Source organism: Aegilops tauschii, chromosome 3 (genome assembly GCF_002575655.3).
Source record: "Aegilops tauschii subsp. strangulata cultivar AL8/78 chromosome 3, Aet v6.0, whole genome shotgun sequence".
NCBI classification, from domain to species: domain Eukaryota; kingdom Viridiplantae; phylum Streptophyta; class Magnoliopsida; order Poales; family Poaceae; genus Aegilops; species Aegilops tauschii.
In genome coordinates, this window is record NC_053037.3 from 289,176,417 (window position 1) to 289,190,180 (window position 13,764).

General features: G+C 42.5%; 2 long non-coding RNA genes across 5 annotated transcripts; one reads left to right on the forward strand and one right to left on the reverse strand.

Annotated features, from left to right (window-relative positions):
• Positions 1-1,988: 1,988 nt before the first annotated feature.
• On the reverse strand, positions 1,989-7,285 carry LOC109750520 (uncharacterized). Of its 2 annotated transcripts, XR_005772854.3 has the most exons (5): positions 6,699-7,285; positions 5,781-5,905; positions 5,602-5,701; positions 3,281-3,598; positions 1,989-2,211 (listed from the first exon to the last, which is right to left on the reverse strand). It is a non-coding gene; the product is annotated as an uncharacterized lncRNA (long non-coding RNA). The 2 variants fall into 2 exon arrangements; XR_002229918.4 differs by lacking the exon at positions 5,781-5,905 and having other exon boundaries at positions 6,699-7,209.
• A 106-nt stretch (positions 7,286-7,391) lies between these two features.
• On the forward strand, positions 7,392-13,122 carry LOC109750522 (uncharacterized). 3 transcript variants are annotated; one of them, XR_006672147.2, is made up of 3 exons: positions 7,392-8,785; positions 8,862-9,457; positions 12,570-13,122. It is a non-coding gene; the product is annotated as an uncharacterized lncRNA (long non-coding RNA). The 3 variants fall into 3 exon arrangements; XR_005772855.3 differs by lacking the exon at positions 12,570-13,122 and having other exon boundaries at positions 8,862-9,258; positions 9,363-11,074; XR_006672146.2 differs by lacking the exon at positions 12,570-13,122 and having other exon boundaries at positions 8,862-11,074.
• The last annotated feature ends 642 nt before the right edge of the window (positions 13,123-13,764 follow it).

Here is a 13,764-nt window from a genome sequence, read left to right on the forward strand (position 1 = left end):
AAAAAGAATGTTAAATTCCATGTTTCACTTTTCTTCCCGCCACCCTTTCGTCTAATCTTTCCCATATGATAATCAATCACCTTAATTTACTTACCTTCTGAACAATTCCACTTCAATTTATTTACCAAACTTATCACCCAAATATAAGGTAAATCACAGGAAAGATTTAATAAACATTTATTTAGACAATCACATTAATATAGGATGATAATCACAAGCTAACATACTAGAATATTTATATCCCGTTACAACGCACATGCATTGTCATAGTACTTTAAAAAAAGAATAGTGTCCCTTTTCCTGGTAAGCAGAGTGCTTCGTCCAACCTTATGTGCATCTTCCTCTCCCTCTCTCTTGGGTTGATTCCCCCCCCCCCCCCCCCCCCTTCAATCTTTGATATTTTCCTAGGCTTTCATTAAAAACTGTCTAAACTGTCCCATCTTTTATTGACTTACCAGATGATATTGTGCTTTTTTATGCTAGGTAAATCATGGGCATTATTTTATAAACATTTATTTACATAATCACAACAATATGTGCAGGTAATCATGGGCTAATGTATTAGAATATTTATATCCTTTTGCAACACACGAACAATTATCTAGTTAATCTTTTAAATAGTTAAAAACAAGATAACTTGTTCGTAATGGCATAATCTTTGATTCCCAACTCATCATACAAATAATTTGAAATATCATTGCTCCTTAATCAACATGTTTCTTATTTCAAAGACCACACACTTTTCTCGCATATAATGCTGAAACGATTATAACCCAACTAAAAATTAGAATTCACTTGTTAAGGACTCATATTATTTACAAGATTCATCACGATTCACCATATCCACACATGAATGCAAGTATAATCACACATGAAAATTATTGTAGTTAAGGAACCGTTTTAATACCAACAAACTCCAATCAACACCTGTTATTACAATTAAGTGTCAATCACAATAGTGAAAATAGAAGTAGAGTGTTATCCCTTAAAACGGATTTTCAGAACATGGGGGCAACGAAGCATTTTATTTTGAACTGCTCCAAAAAAGGTGCTTAAAAGATTTGAAAAAAGTTACTTTTTTACATGAATATGCATGCATGTGGTCTAGGTACATGTGAAATTTCGTTCAGTAATACGTTGTATTACATGCTGCACAAAATAGACAAAATTTCAGCCCAAAACAACAAAAAACATGCCCCCAATTTTCATGTATTTTGTCTTTTTGTATCTTTTGCATGTAAGCACGTATATTGCTGAAATATTGGCCTGCTATACTGCATTGCTATATGTTCATGTACACAAATATTTGAAAAATTTCACGCCATAAAAATCTGTCTTTTCTTTTAACTTCAAAATAATGGGCACAAAGTGCCCATGCTCAGATGTCAATTTCGGTTATCCCTTAGACAGGAAGCCCAAACTTTGGTACATCCTTATACACAAGCCGCTGCCGTGGTGCCACCCACCTACAACGACAAGGAGGGGCTCCGCGATGCAATTAACTGCTCGTACACCTTAGGAGACAGATGCGCCGTCGGCGTTGTAATGCGGCAACGCTCCGCATCGGGTCCGAGGAGCCCGATAGGTTGGCGAGGCAGAGGGCGGTAGTGGCGGAGAGAGCCACACGACTCGCGGCAAAGCAGAACCGCGCCGCCCGGCGCATGGCGGGGATCATCGTCTCGTCCTCCCACCCCCTTGGACAACAACACGACGAACGATGACGCCGCCCACCGCCAACACCTACACCAAGGACACCGCCGCTCCCGAGACCCCAAGGGGAAGCGTCCGGCGAGGAAGTAGAGAACTCCGACCGCCTCCCTATGTCTATTTACTTTTAATCTAGCATTTTAGTTAAATATGAACTCCGGAGGCCCTTTTGGATTGAGTTGTATGAACTTGTCTACTATGTCGGATTGCCCTATCTATGTGCGGTTGCTGTGGTTATAAGTTACTAGATGACCCGGTTGCGCCAATGGCACAAGAAGCCATTTAGAAGCAATGTTAGTAGGAGATGTAGCTGGAAATATAATGCAATGTGGATTGTATTACAGATAATAGTACAGATATAGTAGAATGACTTATATTGGTTTACAGCTTATTTAAGCATCTTCTTAGTCTGATTGTGGTCTTTAGAGGGTGTGAGCGTACGATAAGCAGTGTGTCATTGTCGCATAATGCTTGCATGCTACACTTCCACATGCACTTGAAGGCCTGTAAAAGGTAGCATATTGTCAAACACGGATCGCTGAGATAGCAAAATCATCAGAACAAAAACACTAAGAGCAACAAAAACATGCACCGATCGGCATAATTATTTGATTCACATCTTTGATACAACCCTGCCTTTGAACTGCACATCTGTGCCACATACGACTGAAAGCAAAACAACAACAAAAACAGAGAAATAAGCGGACAAATATTGTACTCCCTCCGTCCCAAAATAAGTAGTACTAAATCAGCGACACTATTTTGGGATGGAGGGAGTATAAACCAGCTAATGGGTTCTTAAATCAAGTCAGCCAACAAAAATATATCTTGTGATCAAGATATGCAGATCACTAAGTGTAGTGTACTTATACATTCACATGCACAAGCTTCAAAGGTAATGTGTCATGAGTGTGTGACTACCATGATTTTTTTAAGGCGGTAAGGCCATCTAAGGTGAGCACCCACCCCTCTGATGCCTAAGCGCCTAAGGTAGACGTCTAAGCTCCTAAAGCAGGCACAATTGCACCTTATAAACACTGGTGACTACCAACCCCCACATAGTTATTTGGATGAGAGAAAATGGTATATTAGAAAAATGCATGCAACAATTAGAAGACAATGAAAAGCTCAAAAATTAGATATAGCAAATTCATCGGAATCACATGGACATATTGGAGGCAAGTACGCGTCAAGTATATAGAGAAATAAGAATAGAGAGGTCAAACTCTACAACAACTGTGCTTAGCACGGTAAGCCAAACTCTGTAGCTATGGTTCCAATGGACGCTACGCTAAGACACACTTTGTAGATTCAGTAGGTAATGAACAGTTTGGGTCCAAGTAAACAAGTAATGGAAAAGGTAACCTTTTTTACTTCTAAGGAAATATTAACAATCTGATTCTACAAAAGATTTAAACATGCATACATACAGGAGGCAGCTACTGAGCCACAAAATTCAGATAGGTTAATCAAAATGTTTCTACTACTGAAAACAGCTGAACTTGTACACGAACAAACAAGCACAGTGAGTGTCTGTCATCGCTGCAATTTGTATATGAGGGAAACAACTCACCTCTTCAAGAAGAAATCATGTCTTCCTTTCCTCCTTAAAGCTCTGCGAGCTGCAACCTACGCCTTGGCTGTCACAGAAGTAGCATCAGTAGAACCACCACCTAAAAGACTTTCTTCAAAGCATTTCAAAGTGCTTCATACAACTCATCATTGGGTAGCAACACTGGACTGGTGTATGAAACATCACCACCAAAATATTTGTAACTAAGCCATAGTTTGGGAATCAATCAAAGTAGCCTGCTATAAAGGCTTCCCATTGTGAATATCATTGCTAGTAAGTAATCGACTCAACCAGAAGAACTTTGGGAGCATCTGGTTCCTGCATGAAGGGATTCCAATTAATTATGAGATAGAAATTATGCCAAATTTGAAAACAATGATAACAACCGAACAAGCAAAGTCAAATACAAAATTAACTAATTGGTGATTTTATCATCACAAAAAGTGTTTGCTAACAAGTCCATGTGCGGCTATGTGCTCCATGCATGGTGTATACGAAAACATGGCGAGGGGGGAGCAGGTTCAGCAGCGGACCATGTTATTTTTTGTCCTTATGCAGCAACTGCCAGCATGGACTCGTTGCATTTAGTGGAGAAATCATTTGATCATTATGCAAAATACTAATCAAAAGCTAATTCTTCTTACAATGGCATGCCCTATTTAGGTTACAATCCAGTTAGTCCTACTGGAGTAATAAAACTCCAATAATATAATATATGTATTCATGAATTTCGGGTTTCAATACATGCACCATGAATCCTTAGAAACACGACCTTCAAGCCTACAATCAACACATAATGAGATAGAGTGCCGAAAGGTTGACATGGTGTAGATTCTCCTTCCGAAAATAAGGCATGGGCAGTTTCATCTTTCACCACAGATGATTGATCCTAACTATTTTACCACGTAGTCACCTTATCTTTCAGTGCTTTAATAATCCTTGGAAGTTCATATTTGTACTCGATTAATTATCTCGCTAACTCTAGAAGGGTGGACGTTTGGTCAAGGAGGATTAAGGTGGCATTCGAGTCCAATCAATTGCTTCATTGCTTGATCTAGTCTGGATAAAAAACCAAATGCAAGAACATGGCCAGGAAAAGGGATATAATCAATCTGTTCATCCTGCACCTCCACAATGGCTGATCCTGCCAAAGTGTCAATTCAATCAATTATGGCACTGCTATTGTTGTAAATATGGTAACTTTAATTTTTTTGATAAGATAACTTCTTCTATAATGAAATTTTTGCCTTGGCCTATAACACCACATCAGATATACATCAGCCTATGTGATGATGTAATGTATAAGGGTAATCCACCTGAAGTGCAAATCTACCTCTAATTATGTAATAGGACTTAATATAGTATGCATGCATTCTTTTATCTCTGCTTCTTAGATATTTAAAATTGGGCAGAACGACTAATTATACATCTCTAGATTCGTCGAATACTTTGGGGAGAGATTATAAGCACTAAGAATAATTTTCTTGATGACCGCAGCCAGCAAGTCATGAGTGCTATGAATGCCTTCTCGGTGTTCAGTATCAGAGGATCCTTCAAATTAGTTCAGCATCATAAATAATTGAAACTATGATGATCCTAGGCTCCTAGTAGCAGTCCATGTTTTTCTACGAATAGTGTAGAATTGTGATGAAGCAAATGGACACATAATCAGTACGTGTAAAAGCTAAAAGAAGCAAAATATATTCATAAACACAGTGCTAGATAAACAAAAAGGACCTTAAATACAACTACAAAGAAATATCATGCCAAGTGCAGCTTGTCGTTGGAAAATCTTTTAGATGCATGATGCTTCTACAGATGAAAAGCATATATGACGCATTACTGTCAACTCAATTATTCTGCTCTAGTTGAAAGTATAATGGCCACATATATCTACTTTCTGATAGTAGCCATCCAAGTTTTTCTCCGAATAGTGTAGAATTGTGACGAAGCAAATGGACACATAATCAGTACGTGTAAAAGCTAAAAGAAGCAAAAGATATTCACAAACACAGTGCTAGATGAACCAAAAGGACCTTAAATACAACTACGAAGAAACATCCTGGCAAATGCATCTTGCCGTTGGAAAGTCTTTTAGATGCATGATGCTTCTGCAGATGAAAAGCATATATGACGCATTACCGTCAACTCAATCATTCTGCTCTAGTTAAATTTATAATGGCCACATATATCTACTTTCTGATAATCACAAATGTGCAAATTTGGAGTACAATCAAAATAGAACTATATGGAAATGGCTTTATTTTAGGAATTGTTGTATGGAAATAGCGTAGAAAATATAAGCAAAGATAAATATACACCTTCCTTGTCTCCCGAACCTGCACAGTTCACAAGGCCCAATAACTTTGGTATGTTACACCATCATGTTGCACGGCTATGGCATGGAGTGAAATCTTGTACCTGCAAGAATGGTCGCATAATTTGAGATCCACTCGTTATCGAGACTATGCGTTTATTTCTTGTTTTATAATAGAATTACCTAGGAAGCGGCTTAGGAGTGGAACACATGGGGCATCTATATAAATCATTTTATTTTCTTAAGTTCTTCCAACATTTCGTGCAGCTAATATACCACAAGTCTTCACCTGAGACCACTTCGGTGGCCTAGAGTCAAGAACAATCACCCAATTCAGTAACTGTTCATGGATTAAAACAAAATACACGATATGCAGAAGTCCCGTTCTCTTGGTTCCTTCTTTCAGCACTAATCGAACAGAAGAACATCAACTGAACTTCCTACTATCCATACATGAATATAGATACTTCTTGCGAAACAAAAATGAATCAAAGGACTGCTTTATATTTGGGAAGCAACCAAATCTAAAAAGTATCTATGAACTGATCACAAACACATAGTTTCAGTACTGAAACAAGTGCCAGAAGAACTCTCTCTAGACTGAGGTATACTTCGAGGCGAGTCTGAAACTCGCCGGCTTACGGTGTAGCTCAAGGCAAATCGAAATATACACGTGTTGTTTTTACATCACTCAGAGAGAAAAAGTGTACCATTGATGTTTAAAATCGGACAAAATAATCTCATACTACACGGCACGCAGACTGCTGTATTACTCACTCTCCGACCAACATCTCCAAGAACAAGATAATCTCATACTACACGCAGACTGTTGTATTACTCATTCTCTGACTAACATCTCCAAGAAATCTCACTGTATTTGAGAAACTACTCTCTTCTTTCAAACTGGACGTAGAGAAAAATGACTGCTTCCTTTCTAAATCTTAGACCATTCCTAATCAAAATCGTAAATAATTTCCTAATCAAATCACTAAAGCATGAATCTACCATTGCATTCTGCCTACACAAGCCCCACACACGCGGGCGCAGAGAGAGAGAGATGGGAGGTGCAGAGAAGGCTATGGAGGATGGTGTTGATCTCACCTGAGAGGACCGGCAGCCAGCTCAGAGATCCACTTCTCGCCGTCGTCCTGGCGTTCCCATCACAACCCTCACCCTGTTCCCTCTTCTGCCACTTTGCGCGTGTGTCTCTCCCGCTTCAGATCTGAACCTTAGGGAGGAAGAACAAACGGCATGGTGGCGCGGGGAGAGAAGCCAGCGCCGCTGCATCCTCTGACCCCCACCTCCTGCTCACCCTCGTGCCTCCTCACCCCGTCGTCCACCTCCCTCCTCTGCTCCCCCGGGTCTCCTCCCATCGTCGGCAGTCAACGTGATGAGCAGGATAGCAGCGGCTTGGGGAAAGGAGAAGCCAACGCGAAAGACGGTGGTGCGGGGCTGGCACGGCGGCGGTGGCGGCGATGGCGGCGGATGGGGAACGGCGGAGGAGAGGAAGGGCAGGGATGGGAGCCGGCGGAGGAAAGAGGGGACGAGGAGACACGGGGGAGATATTTTCTAGGGCTCGCCTCGTCTCTAGCCTGAACCACGCACACCGCAATAACCGTAACAACCATCTGATTCACTGGACCATGGCCAACGAGACCCACCCGGCAGCCACTCTCGAAAGAAACGTTAATGTAAAAAAGAATGGACGGTTTACCACAAGCCAGCAGCCAAAATAATGCTACCGGAAAGGAATCGGAAGACCCAACCATCGCAGCGCACGCGGGTGCCCTCGCTTGGTGGGTTGCATAGCTAAATTTATATGTTCAATATGGATGATGTACGTAGTGTAGATGCTTTTGTATGAATTTAGGTGTAACATATGAGGTTGCGGTTGTGGACATGAACAAAAGATACGTGCCTGGTCACTGACCATGAACTCGCATGGCCGCGTCCAACGGCGTATAGGAGCCCAAATTAGGCTCTAAAGCATCAGTTCTCATTTTGTAAAATAAAACACTAATGTAAGAGTTGGTCGTTGTAATGGAGAGGTTTCTTGTGCGAATGTACCTCGCCATTTTATGCAACATCAGGAGCCTGTACTTATTTCATGAATGGTTATAGGTTTAATTAGGATATCAAACAGAGAAATAAGCACTATTCCTTCAGCTATTGCGGACCGTCATTAAGCAGATTATTAATGCAGCTAGCTATACCACCGAGTTAAATGGTGCGCACGACTTTTGCCGCAAAAAAAAGATGGTGCGCACGACTGATGGATACGTACGACCAGCCATTAGATGAACACCACCAGTGGATACGCTGGCCACTTCTGGGTCTGTAGCCACTGATTCGGTGCCCGATTAATGGTCGAGATCAACAACGTACGCACCACGCTAGTGTGCGTGTGCTTGTGCGAATGAGACGAGGCGTTCTTTTGATTGATTTCTCCATCGACAGAAATGCACATCTCTACTATTAAAGGAGGATCGGACGTCGTGATGGTTCGACCTCCTCGATCTCTCCTCCCATCGCTCGTTTCTCCCATCCCCACTCGAAAAAAAAGGAAAAATAATAAAAAGCAAACAGACACACGAGGCCACCACCCACGAAAGCACGTCCCACGCACACGCGGCCTCCTCATCTTCCGCACTCCGTTGCTCCCGATCTCATCTCTCTGCTCGCTCCAATTTTTTTCTCTGACTCCCCCCTCCTCGTCCGCCGCTGCGGTCGCGGTCCTGGCCGTCAGCGGTAGGAGCCAGTCTCATCGAGAAATTCTTCACTCCTCCCTCTTATCTGCACAAATCTTGATCGCGTCCGTCCATGGGCGAGCTTGGCCGCGGCGCAGAAGGAGAGTTCGTAAGCAGCTGTCGTTGGTGTGCGCGTGCGTCCATGGGCGAGCTTGCCTGCTTTGCCAGGGGTGGTCGTACTACAGTCTGCCAACGTACGCCGGCGACGTACTGGGCCTAGGCGTGGTGTGCAAGTGCAAGTCGATTTTGGTCGTCCCGTATGACTTTGCCATGGCGGATCCGCTGGCCGCCGGGAACGCCACCGACGGGGACGCCGTGAGGGCGGGTTTCTCGGTGCGACGGAAGTCTGACGCCGGCTGGTGCAGCGAGTGGAGGCCTCCGGAGGCTTATGCTCCGACGCTAAGGCTAGCGGGTTGTGTCCTACTCTTTCGTCAGGTTCAGGTAACCAATAGTTGATCTGGTAATTTGTTGGTCAACGTTGTTTGATTGATCTACACAACCTTGAGATGTGCGACAGGCGGGACAAGCGCGAGCGGCCGTGGGACATGGACTCAAGCCAACACAGGTTCATGGCGGAGCAGCTCACCTGCTGGTCTCCACTTCGTAGTCGGCAGCAGCTGCCTCACCAATTGATGTAGATCCATTTTTTACACACAGACCTCAATAAAAGTTGGGGATCAAGAAATTGATCGCTTCGAAGTACTGAGCATGCCTATTCTTTCTTATGCATGAGGGTATGAAACATGTTTTTGTTGTCAAGTCTTGCAGCACAGGGGATTTTTGGTGGTCAAGTGGCCAACCCATCAGCCAATGCCGTCAAGATCTTCATTGGGTGTGCTTGTGCTTTTTTTGGAAGATGCCAGGCAATAGCGCTGCTTCAGTATATTAAGGAAAGATTTACAAAATCTGAACATGTAAATTACACTCAATCTATGCATGTTTGCCCAGATTTGAATAACTTTGAGTTTGTGACCATCGCACTTGGTATCTTTTCTAATGTATTTTTTTGTTTTGCTAGGTCAAGTAGTTCCTGTGAAATGACTTTGGGAATGGGGTGGTTCACCGGGATAATTAGTGGTAGCACCTCATGCTGACAGGGAGTGCACGATCGAGGTATGTATTTTCAGCTTGTTAGTCAGGATGAAGTGGAATACATCATAATATTTCTCTGCATGAACTGTCAGGGACATATCACCACATCCACTTAATCGAGTTTATCCATGTTCAGTTCCTTAGATTGCCTACCTGTATTCGGATTTACCATGTGTTATTTGACTGGAAAAATTGCATTGTTAATCGCTTCAGTGAACAAGTGAAAATGTAGGTTGTATCCCTCTTTAGTTTGTTAACAATCTGTTCACGGAGTCACTACTCCATCATTACATAAGACACATATGTTAAGGTCAAGAATTTGTCATCTATACTCCTGATCCCTTTTTAGTTATGCTGAACTTGAGAAAGTGAATTATAGGAACAAGTGAATAAATTGTCAGCCTATTATATGTGGGAAGAGGCCTTTTGGAACAAGTGAATTATTTGAAAATTAAAATCTTCGGCTTTGTTAAAAATGAAGTTACTCTCAAACTACAATTCTATGCAAGCACTGATCTTTAAATTGAAGGTGATTATTCTTTTTAAGAAGGGAGAACGATTCACTTTGGTGTACATGATCCTATGGTCTTTTTATTGATTGCTATGGCTGTTCCTATTTCTCTATTATTAATTAAAGGAGAATCGAATGTCGTGATGGTTCAACTGGTTGGACCCTCCCCTCCTCTGGCCATCGATACATCTTCCCACGCACTTCCCTCATCGATTTTTTTATCCCTCCGAAAACCAGGGGCAAGTAACCCGGTTCAATCAACCCCTCCCCACCTCGTACGGTTCCGCACGACTGAAAAATTCCACGCACGAACAAAATCGCCTGAAAAAGCCCACGTTCATAACCATCGCCTGAAAACGATCCCACATCCTCCACCCCTCTCCCAAACCCAAACTACCCCGGCGTCCTCCTCCCCCACCGCAGTGAAGGGTTCGTCGCCCCGTCCGCCCCTCCTCCAGATGCAGTAGTCGTAGCTAGACCGGCGTCATACAATCCCACCCCCAGTAGCCGCCGGGGTGGGGCGCGATCCCGCCGCCCCTGTAGCCGAACCAGCAAACGCAGCCCCTGCCGAAGATGTGCGGGCCAGCCGCTGCCACCCAGTCGACCGCGCATGGGCAGGCGTGTGGCGGCAGCCCCGGCACAGCAGCCTGGCCTGGATATCCCCAGTGATGCCTCCTGTCCCCAATTCTAGGAGAGACAGTGGAGCGCGGTGCTGCTGCGGACGAAGGAGATTCTAGATCGGCAGGTTGCGAGCAGAAGCCATATACACCAAAAAGATGCTATGACAAGTGCACCAGAAAGTTCTGTCGATTGATATCCCCCCCTCTATTCCTCTCTGGATTTTGGTCTCTTGGTTTTTTTAATCTATTCTAGCTGGTGTTCTTACGGAAGGAAGACCAACGAGAGCAAAAATATGATAGCCAGAAGCACGCTGGTGAGGAGCCCTTGTTTTTCGGTGCTAATCCCTCATGTTCATCTTGAATAATACAGTTTTCTTGTCATGTTTCTTTCAGCTGCCTTAAGATAATTGATGTTGGTTATTTTGTTCCATGAACCTGCTCTTGAATTGTATATATTCTGCAGGAGTACTATGGTTTTGCTATCCACAAAGTATTGTTATTTTTCTATACCTGAAGTCCTAATCAGCTGCGTCACCTGAATCATAAGAAGTCTCGCACTATCCTGTTTGTTTGCTTCTCATGCCTATCTGCACGCTAAATAATAAGTGCGGCATCAAAGTAATAGTATGCACCTGTTCTTATTCTTATTTGTCAATGGTCGTACTGGACAGATCAGGGTTTTGTTGTTCAAACACATCCCTTTTGTCAAAAATAAGCTTGTTTGAACATTACTCAGTAGCAGCAGGCTGCTATGAGATATGTGCCATATGAATTGTTGAAACTTGATAGGTGTTGACAGTTTCCAAATACTCTGCCAATTGAACCTCGCACCCTTATTCTGAAGATTGTTCACACTCAGCATCCCTGTTTCTACGTACAGTAGACTTTATATGCGTATTTCACTGAAAACGGTTTATAGGTATCCTAATCATCGTGATTGGCATTGACAAAATGATGCCTCACTCATTATTGTTTAGTGGAGGACATATCCCAATTTCAGGCTTATTCTTAGTGTAGATCATTCCCTTATTCAAGGGTTAATCTCATTTGTTTCTTGTGACATGCAGACTGAAATCAGTAGAGTTTTCCCCCTTTCCTACATTCTCAGTCATGCTTCCCTTTGCAATATAATCAGTTCATCCTTTACTTAGTGGTGCAACATCATGGGATTTTACTTGGCCAATATTTTTCTCACCACCCGGCATCGCTTGCCCTGCTCTTGCGTATCGACTTCCAAATTTTATTGCCTTCAGTTTTCAACGGTAACAAGTTCGTGTTTTTCCGTCTGGACACATCAACTTGCAAAGTTAATGAGGTGAAGTCGGCTGCACATTTGGCTATGAAAGGAAATTTTGAGGCATGGATTTATTGGATGGGAGATTAATTCTTTTGTGTTTACCTTAATGTGTTTTTCTTGATCGCTAAGATATGTCACACAAAGGGGATTTGCATTGCTTTGGATGGAACATTAGTAATTGTCATGTTAAAATTATGTAAGCTACTAACCCGTCCTGTTATTTTATTCTAGAATCAAAAAAATATTTTTTTTCTGAACATGCAAGCTGGATATTCCCAAATCATAGTCTTTTTTCTGACGCATTTCCCGAGCACTGCTACTTTCTGTTTGGTATAAAAAAATTGGTTTGTTAGTCTTTATATTTTTTTAGAAAAGGAGGATTACCCCCGGCCTCTGCATCTGGACGATGCATGCAGCTATTTTATTAATTATTCACAAAGACCTTACAAAGTAGTACATTAGGTAGTTTGAAGCCACCATCTTAGCAACAACTGTCGCTACTCCTATCCACCTGATGAAGGCCGATAGTCCGAGCCTAATACCAAACAGACATCGCACAAATGCCTAACATCTAAAGACGGAGGCCCCAACCAAGCCACATACCGGGTTTGGGGCACAAACTATTCCGACGCACTCTCTGTGTCGTCGCCGCCATCTTCCACCAATCCATCTTCAGAACAGAAACTAATGTATCGACCTTGCCAGCCCTCTTCTGCCATCAACACCACCATGACGCCAAACAGAATCCTCCTCCTGCGCGAGCCCATCTCTGCGCATCGGACTCCGAATCTCCACAGCGCCACGCCGCCGAGATCCGCCGCCACCAATGTATAAGATGAAGTAGCGCTCCACCAAAGAAGCTGTCCTCTGTTCCCCGAGCCCGTGTGTACCTCCATGAATGACGCCCCCAAGGGGGAAACGACACCAGAGTGCCGCCGTCATCTGATCAACTGATCTAGGATTTCCCCCGGAGGTAGCAGAGAGTGGCCTTGCACTTCTCCACGACGATGCCTTCAAGAAGGGAACGACGCAGACAGCGAGAGAAACGCGAGAAAGAAGCCATTACAATCACTTGTTATATTGGGAAAACATCAAAAGCTTGTGATTTGTATCCACGAAACAAAATGATTATTTGGTCAATGTATTTTCTTATGTCGTAGCAACGCACATGTATCTAGCTTTCTTATTCAACATGAACGAGAAGTTGACTTCCAGATTTGACCTGGTTGAGGAGGAAATGGTAAGATGTTTTTTGACTTGGTTTTTCTCGATTTCTTAGGATTTTTTTTCCATTTTCTTCACTTCGTGCAGGTTTATGCCATGTTAAATGTTGATTTTGTTGGGCAGCGCCAAACAAAAAATGTTAACTAGCGCAATGAACCAAATATCAAATTTTTATTTTGTTTTTCGTTAAATGGGCACTAAATATCTTTGAATTTATGTTGCTACTGATAACCATTTCCCTATGCGTTCAATTTAGAACTCAGATATGGTGACATGGAGCATGCCTCTTTTGTGTTAATTCCAATCATTTCGTTTCCAATTATATGGTTGGCTTCACACCGAACCTTGTTTGTTGTTTCCCTTGTTTATTTGTTTACTGGGACCCTAAGTTTCCCCATCTATATAGTTAATGGACATACAATGTTGTGTCCAGTTTACCAATGTGCTTTCACTCCATATTCACTACTTGATAAGAATGGTCGCATGTTGTGTGATCATCTGTTTTATTACTAATATGGGTAGAACAAAACACTCGTATTTTCATGGTCTTTCTTTTTAGTCAAAAAAATAATAAACACTATGGAAAGTGTATTCTAAGCATACAAATTCTTGAAAGACTGCATGCATGTCAAAAGGCTACATATCAGGTGCTACAATGCTTGGTGTGCTCCCACGG